Source organism: Quercus robur, chromosome 1 (assembly GCF_932294415.1).
Source record: "Quercus robur chromosome 1, dhQueRobu3.1, whole genome shotgun sequence".
NCBI lineage: Eukaryota > Viridiplantae > Streptophyta > Magnoliopsida > Fagales > Fagaceae > Quercus > Quercus robur.
Genome location: NC_065534.1, coordinates 33526401 through 33534775, shown reverse-complemented (window position 1 = coordinate 33534775; position 8375 = coordinate 33526401).

Genomic DNA, 8375 nt, shown 5'->3' with positions numbered 1-8375 from the left:
AATTGTACCATAACAACCAGGCTATATTTAGCATGAACTCCACCTCCATGACATGCCCATTTTGCTAATAACACTATACCTATGGAAACATCATGGTTGGTCTCTAGACTCTGGCGCTTCTGAGCACTCCCATATTTCATGTGTCACTAATTCTGCACTATCCCTACATATTTCACTTGAGAATGATGGAATTATTTTCCTACAGTAAAGATTGAGCTTATTCATAGGTAAAATATTGTGGATCACCTTTCAAGCAAAAATTAAAAGTTATGGCTACACATTTAGTGTCCAATACAAAGAGAAGTACTTTTTAGCACGTCACAGCACATCATGCTCTTTAAGAGTGACAAACCACATGTACAATATAGACCACTCCAATAAGAGCAATTGATGAATTTTGAATGTTCCCTAAATCCTAAATTAGATCCTGTTACAATAGCGCAGCCAAAAAAAAAAAAAAAAAATTGCACAATACAATCAACTATTACCAAAACTATCTAAATGTTGTTTTCTACAATATAAACCTATCCCACCATCAATACCAATCCCAATATCTAACATATGAATCATAAAAAATTCAAACCCATACCAATCCCAATATCTAACATATGAATCATAAAAGAATTTCAAATACACAATCTCAAAGAATTAGAAATTAAAATTCCTTATGAATTTCAAATTTAAATCCCCAAACTATACACTAAAGTCAAGTTTTTAAGCAGTAGCCACATGAACCCAAATAAAAATTCACAAAATTAAATCCAAAAAAACTGAAGAATATAAAGAGAGTAATAAAAATTCAGAATTGTAAAGTGAGCAAAAAAATTTCAGAAGAGAGGAATGAAAAATACAAATTTTTAGCCCTGAGTTGCATGGTAACAAATAATCCCTAAAAAAATATTATTTATAATACAATATAGGGTTATGGATTCCTAACCAAATTTGGTTAGGGTTATGGATTCCTAATCAAAATATAATATAGGGTCATGAATTCCTAATATGTTAATGGTATAGAAAATTATTTACCAATAGTGGCGGTGTCTGATTTGATTTTCTCTTCAAGCTCTATTGCGGTCCCATCGTCACCTTCGCTTCCTGAAAAACTCTCCGATTGTGAAACCATATAGTTGGTGATGCCTTCTTTCTATCTCGGACCTAACAGTGTGTGGATGGCTTCTTGGTAGGATTGATTTTTAGTGTTGGGTTTTGGGGAAGGAGAAGGTAGAGAAATAGAGCAAAGAGAGGAACGACAGAGCTGTTTTTTGCACTTATGTTTTTTTTTATATTTAGGTTTTTATCGGGTTTTAGAAAAGGTTTTTCTTTGCTTATTTTTTTTTTTCATTTATGTTTTTTTAAAAATAATTTGCTAATGTGGAAAATTGTGGGAACTTCAGAGGCTTCGTTTATATATATATATATATATATATATATATATAGATAATAATAAAATTTGTACATCAATTCATTGAAGACAGGCTAATTTCTTACTCCCTTGAAAAAATAAAACAGTTTCCCTCCCTTCGGTAGATATGTCGGGGATTTATATGCACCCAAAGATTTGTTTGAACTTTGTTGGCATATTCTCAATAAGAAATAATATGATAGAAAGACATATTAATAGTACTTTTGCTTTTTTTTTTTTTTTTTTAATCATGTAATAAATCATTTTAAGAAAGTTTTGACATAATTTTTATAAAAAATATAAAAGAGAAATATTATATTCACAATATTTTCATAACAAATCTTAAATGGTAGATTGTTATTGGCTGTTAAGGATAGACAAAAAAGTAATTTAAGTTGTGGATTTAAATTATAAACAATAAAAACTTACTAACTATGATTTGTTGTGAAAAATAAAAAGCTATAAAAAAAATTAATTACTTTTTTTCTCATAATTTTTTTTTAATTGAGTATATTTCCTAAACTAATACCCTTAGAACATCCCTTGACTTTCGCCCTCTTTTAAAAAAGTAGTTGAATTTCACTTATCTATATCAAAGATACAATGCTGTTTTTTCCTAAAAAAATTAAAATCAAATTAATTGCTTTATCTCTAAGACAAGCAAAATTTTCATGGAAATAATATTAATAATTATTAGGTTAAATGAATATATTCACTATCTCCTATAAGCTTAAACTTTTGGGAGAATTACTAATTTAATATTGTATTAGAGTAAGAAATTTGGATTCAATCCCCCACCTCACCTCCCATATTTAACAATATCTATACTTATTTTCTTCATTCATCTCTAATGGTAGAGCAATCTCTGATGTACTGATCTATCAAACTATCCTGAGAGTCAAATTACTTCTTTAGGGGCAAACTTGGAGTTCACTTATTTTCTCTAAGCTCTCCTAGTTATTCCAATTAATTGGGGAAGAAACCCTCTAACTTTTTTTTTTCTTTTTGAGAGAATTTCAACTTTCAACCTATGCGTCTACTCTTAGTGATAGCTATTTATCATCAAACCAAAACACCAATCGGTTTTTGGTGTAGGCAGCTAGAATTGAACCCTAGATCTCTTATTTAATTATCAAAGACTTTGCCAGTTGAATTAACTAGAACCCACTAAAAAAAAACCATCTAACTTTAAGAAAAGAAAATAGTTCAAAATTATTGGTTTATCTATCTATTTTTTAAATATAAAAATTATGGTCTTATTTGAAAGGCAATTAACTTAACATTCAATGATAGGAAGATTGGTCATACTAAGCTATCAACTAACAGATTGTAAGGTTGAATTTAATCAACCATTTTGTTGGCTTTACTTCGTGCCAAATTTGCTTGTATTTCAGCAATTAGTAACCCTGTATTTAGGTGGGTTTGTTGTAAGGGTAGTGAGTGAGATAGAGTGTTGAATGCTTGAGAGTGTGCAAAAAAACAGAGTCTCGCGGCTGGATCTCGCGGGTGACTCACGGCTGCAAACCACCAGAAGCAGCACACATGCCAAGCATGCCAGAAGTTGAAGCGTCATGCTAGTTGGAGCACTACAGGACAAAATAGGACAACTGGCCGTTCTGTTATCTCGCGGCTGGATCTCGCGACTCAGTCAAGTTGCAAGGCCAAGCCACGAGCCAACCCTGTTTTGAAAAACCTAATGTTTCACATTCCATTCTCACCCTAGTATAAATATCCCTTATACCCACAAAAGAATGAGAGCTTCCAGAGAGAATTTTGAGAGAGAAACCTTAGAGTAAAACAAGATTGATTCATCAACAATCTTTACATAAGAGACTCTTCAAATTCCTCAACTCTCTTGCTCTCCATTGTTAAACCCTTGAGAGGTCTTTTACCAAAACCTGTTCTCACCATATCCATTACTGTGAGAGGGTTGTTTGGTGTTCTGGGAAGCAGTTAGGAAGGAACCAATCTACATTGGTTGATGTTATGGTCAAGTAGCTGAATCCGTGAAGCTAGAAAAGAAATAGGTTCGGCGCAACCTCGTTGGAGCAAGAAACTTGGAGGGCTTAGGTACATTGGGTAGATTAGGCTTAGAGGGTCTATTGTTGTTCATGTATCCCAACTACATTTTCTAGTGGATTACTTACCGCTTGGAGGGCGGCGGAGAGGTTTTACACCGAGGGTTTTGGTTTCCTCTTTGGTAACATATCAAGTGTTATCCTTGTGTTTGCATCTTCCTTCCCTTTATCTTTGCCTTTTATTTTCTACTGTGGATGTGATTTATAATTGGCTTAGATTGATTTACAATTCTGTTTGTAGCTTATGTTCATTTTCCGCATACTAGTTGTTTGTCATAAAGCTTGAATTGGTTAATTTGTTTTTGGGGGTCTAAACGTTCAAGGGTGTTTTATACACTATTTGAAATTTCAATTGGTATCAGAGCGAGTACACTTGTTGTGGTTTAAATACCTAAGTGTGATCTTTGACCCCTTGTGTTTTTTTTGCCACGGATTGTGCTTTGTATGCCTCTTTGTATGATTTGATTGGTGATGAATGTAACATGCCACGTGTTTGTAAAAATGCCTCTATGAGTGTTAATCCTCATAAGTGTGATGACATGTAATTTGAATCTATGGGTGTTGTTGACAAACATTTGAAGAAAAATGCTAAGAAGTTTCAAAAGAATTTGAGCAAGTTATTTTGTGAAAAGGATGATTTTATTGCTAAGTTCAATGAATCCAACAAATTGGTTGAGAAATATAAAAAACTTGCTAAAATTTCTCTTGAAAAGCTGAAAGAGTTTGAATGTTTGAATATGGACTTGGATGCTAAACTTGTTTTGTCTAACAAACTTGTTGATGATCTTAAATGTGAAAATGAATCTCTTAAGATGCATGCCAAGTGTTTGATTGCTGACCTATTGTTAAAAAGGATGAAAATATTTGTTGCAATCATGTTGTGGTACCCGATTTTGTGCCTAGTGTGTATTCTACCTTAAAGGACAAATCGGTGTACATTCCTCCACATAAAAGAAATCAAAAGGTGGAGAGAAAGGTTGTTAAGTCAAAGCCTCTGTTTAGGTCTCAACCTAAGGCTTTGGATGGATCTAAGTTTGTTCCAACTTGCCACCATTGTGATGTGATTGGTCATATAAGAACTCAATGTCATAAGTGAACTCAATGTCATAAGTTGAAGAGGGAACAAAACCATATTGCAGATCCCTTCCCAAAAGGCCTAGTGGACCTAAACACGTTGTGTGTCACCATTGTGGTGCCTTTGGTCATCTAAGACCTCAATGCTCTAAGTTTCATGTTTTTAAAAGAATCAAAAGAAAAGAAAAACTTGAGTTTTTTGGAAATTGTGCTAAAAAGAGTAAACCGGTTTTGAGTGAAAATAGCATGTTGTTAAAGAAAATGTTTAATGCTCTTAACTCCTTGACTATGTGCATCTCCGGTTCTCATTCTTCCAACCCTCGTCTCATTTCTCTTAAGACACTCATTCCAAAAAATCGTTTCGTTTGGATGAGGAAGGGTTCCTATGGTTGAGCTTTCGCTCTTTTGGTCCTTGATCTAATTCTTTCGATCTTTGTAGGACCCTTCATGCATTAAATGTCATATCTTCATGCATTTTGTGCATCTTGCATTTTTTTTATGCAGTGTTTTGTTTTTTTATCTTACTTTTATATTTCTGTTTTTGTGTGAGTAAAAAAAAAAAAAAAAAAAAAAATCCAAAACCACATAAAAAGTGAAAAATTCAAAATGTTTGATCGTATATGTTTGAGTACATATCACATGTGAGTTTGGCCTTGTACCTTTGTAAAAATGGCTTTGTTCATTTACGAGCTTAGCTTATTATTTTGCACTTATATCTTTGTGGGAAAAATCTTGACATTTTTATGTGATTGTTGTAAATCGATCTTCAAGATTGTCATGTATGATTAGTCAATAGTCATGTTGGTTTTGATACATGCGTAGACTTGTGCTTATATCTCTTCCCACTCTTTTATTTTTATTGTTTAAAGAGCTCAATAAATGTAAATCTCAAAATGAAAAGAGATAATGAGCTGCAAAAGCCATCGCACATACTAGTATTCGACTAGGAAAAAGGGAAAGCGACTTATATGAAAATGTATTATGCCCAAAAAGCCAAAGGCTTATTCATCAAATTGAAATATCACAAATTTCAAACATCGATCTCAAAATGAGATGTTTTGATTCAAAATAATCAAATGTTATGAATTGTAAAGAAGCCAAATGAAAAGCTTCATCGTATGTAATCATTTTTTTTGTAGGAGGTCATATATGTTCATTTCTATAATTGAGATAGACCACTTGACTTAGTACTAGTTGTGTATGACTTGATTGAATTGATCATTGAAACTTCATTCTAGATTAAGGACTATTCCACATTTGATACACACACACAACACATTTGCCTAATGTTTAATGAATGTCTTATTCATTTGTTAAGATTGTACTTGTCTAAATGTGATGTGTGTGTGCTCTATCATATATTGATTAATCCAAAAAGATTTTTGATCATTTTATATGTTTTTGGAAGTGATTTTTATCACTTTTTGTATTCATGTTTAGTGCATACTTTGTTTTTCAATATTTAAACATTTTCTGTTTTGAAAAACAAGTGTCAAAATTTTTGACTACTCATTTTGGCTACTTGCGTGAGCTGCCAGCAAGCTGCTAGTTTTGGCTACTCGTTTTGGCGACTGTAAGCCGCGAGTTTAAGCTGCGAGTTTTACACAGAATGGTTTCGTGACTCAGCTCGCGACTCGCCAGTCGCGAAATACCCAGAATCAGCATTTTAAAGAGTTTTTTCATGGGAAACTTGTTTTAAACCTCTCCTATCCTCTCTAAAACCCCTCTTTCAATATTTTTACATCTAAACCCAACCAATTTGAATGGTTTTTCATTCCATTAACATTTCTAAGGTAATTATAAACTCTTTTCAATAATTATGATCCTTAGATTATGTTTTGGAGAGTTTTGTGCTCTTGGTTAGAATTTTTATCATAGGGGTTGGGAAAACTTATTTTTTGTCAAATTTCTTCATGGGATTGGTTTCTTTTCCTGATTTGCATTGGATGTTGATCCCTTGTGGTAGAAAGAACATGTATTAAGGGAGGATTTCATGATGTTCATGCATTGTTTCACATTATTGTTCATAGTGTGCATGCTAGGTGTTTGATAAAATGCCTCTTAGACATTTTCTCGTTTGTTTGGACTTTGATGAGTACCAAACTTTGGGGTTTCTCATGTTTCCTCATTAGGAACATGTTTGGTTCATTGGTTGTATATTTAACACACCTTGCTCCACATGTGCATTTTTCATGCATTGGTCATGCATTGCACATAGCCACCTCTTGCACACACCTTTGCTACCCTTGTCATGAATTGGTCTTAACCTTGTTTTTTCATCCTAGCATGTCATGTCTACCTTATGCTTTGTAGCATTTTACATTGTCTTAGGTTTGAGCTTCATTTTCTCATTCATCTCGCACCCCTCATGCATCATTAGCATTGTTCGTACCTTCATCTCTTGCCCTCGTTTCTTCTTGACCCTTTGTCTATTCCTGACAAAAAGGGGAGAGTATACTCTAGAGAGTATACCGGAGTATTTTGTCATTTCTATATGACTCTTGTGCACATCCTTAGGAGGAGAAATTTTATTTCTCATGTACATTTGTAGGGAGAGAGATATTCCATAGGGGAGATGCATATACCAAGGGGGAGAAGACATTGAGATAATAAGAAAACTTTGTTCTGTTTGTTTTATTGTTGGCTTTATGGTGCTTTAAGTTATGCTTTGTGGTTCTCATCGCATCATGTTTTTGTTTTTGTTTTGGACATGCATATATCCCTATGCTATTGTGCTCCATTGAATGCATGTTCGGATGATCATTTGCTTTGCTATGTGATTATTGTAGTCATTTCTATATGACTATTTTGGTGTATGATCAAGTTGCTCACATGTCTCACATTATGTTTACTTGATCGCAATTTATTTGTTACATTATACCTGTCCTTTTATTACTTGCTTTACCTTGAGGGTCTAATGTGTTTTGTGCAAGTGTTTCAAGTTACAAGTATATATGTTCCAAGTGCATCATAGCTTCTCATCACTTTGAAGGGGAGAAACTTTATGCACTTTTAGTTTATATTGTCTAAGTTTATATTCAGTATTTTGTGTTTTGTACCCATGTTGCTTCTGTAAGTTTTAAGGGTTTATGTTCTTTACTTGTAGGCTTTATGGTTTGTACCATGCTATATGCAGCCTCTATGTTTTTGTTAAATCAGTACTTCTATCTAAATGTCATACATTTTCTTGTTAAGTACTGTCACTCTTGTGCCTTTGTAGGATTGTTCCTAGATGCATATACTTGGTGTATTATGCATTCGTTGAGTGTTGAGCATACAAGTAACTTGCATTGTTCTTGTTAGCTTGTATGTTCAAGTGTTCATTCTAAGTGTAAATGAGCATTGTGATCACTACCTTATGGTGATTACTTGTTTGATCAAGCCATGGTTTGTTTCTTAACTTCATCTTTGCTTGATCACTTTATGCTTGTTTCATATGCATTTCATGTTTTCTGCATACAATGATCATGGTGTATTGTCGTGTTTCAGGAGTTTCATGTTCATATGATTCAAGTGCCTCACAGTTTCTAGAATTAGGTGTGAGTGAGTTTTGCTCAACTGTTCCCAACTCACTTGTTAAGTCTAGAGTCTGTTTTAGGGTTTTGTCACGGAATAGCCAAAGGGGGAGATTGTAAGGTTGAATTTAATCAACCATCTTGTTGGCTTTATTTCGTACCAAATTTGTTTGTATTTCAACAATTAGTAACCCTGTATTTAGGTGGGTTTGTTGTAAGGGTAATGAGTGAGATAGAGTGTTGAATGCTCAAGACTGTGCAAGAAAACAGAGTCCTGCGGCTGCATCTCGCGGGTGACTCGCGACT